This window comes from Mus caroli, chromosome 6 (assembly GCF_900094665.2).
Source record: "Mus caroli chromosome 6, CAROLI_EIJ_v1.1, whole genome shotgun sequence".
NCBI lineage: Eukaryota > Metazoa > Chordata > Mammalia > Rodentia > Muridae > Mus > Mus caroli.
Window position 1 is genome coordinate 83,290,168 of NC_034575.1, and position 542 is coordinate 83,290,709.

Below are 542 nucleotides of genomic sequence, written 5' to 3' on the forward strand. Positions count from 1 at the left end.
AACTCTCAGCCTGAGTTCTAAGTCTCTAATGTAACCATGTTATAAGATGGTTATAAGTCACAGGAGGTGACTGGGTCTGGGGGCTGTGTCCTCACAACGTGCATTATTGGCTTTGTTCTAAGTGAGCAGTGGCGGTGGAGCTGGGGCTTGGTTGCTCTCCTTTGCTAAACCTTCTTGTCTTTCTGCTTCCGCCCTGGACAAAGCATGAAAAGGCCCCATGAGACGCAGACCCCTGGCCCTTGGGCTTCCCAGAAGGACATCTCCAGAAGTGTAAGAAATTAGTTTTGTTTTCTTTATAAATCTTTCAGCCTTGGGTATTATGTTATAGAAGGTCAGCATTAGGAAGAGTTTTATGACTGTCTTCATTTGGTAGTTTCGGGAGTACAAACATTGGACACCAACTACTCCAGCTGTTCTGTAGCTGTCAGATTCAGAGCAGTGGAGGTGACATTCTGATTTGANGTGATGCCCCATCTGGTGGATGACCCACCCCTTAGCATAAGAATCTAATTCACATCTCCCCTCCCCCACTTTCCCCAAAT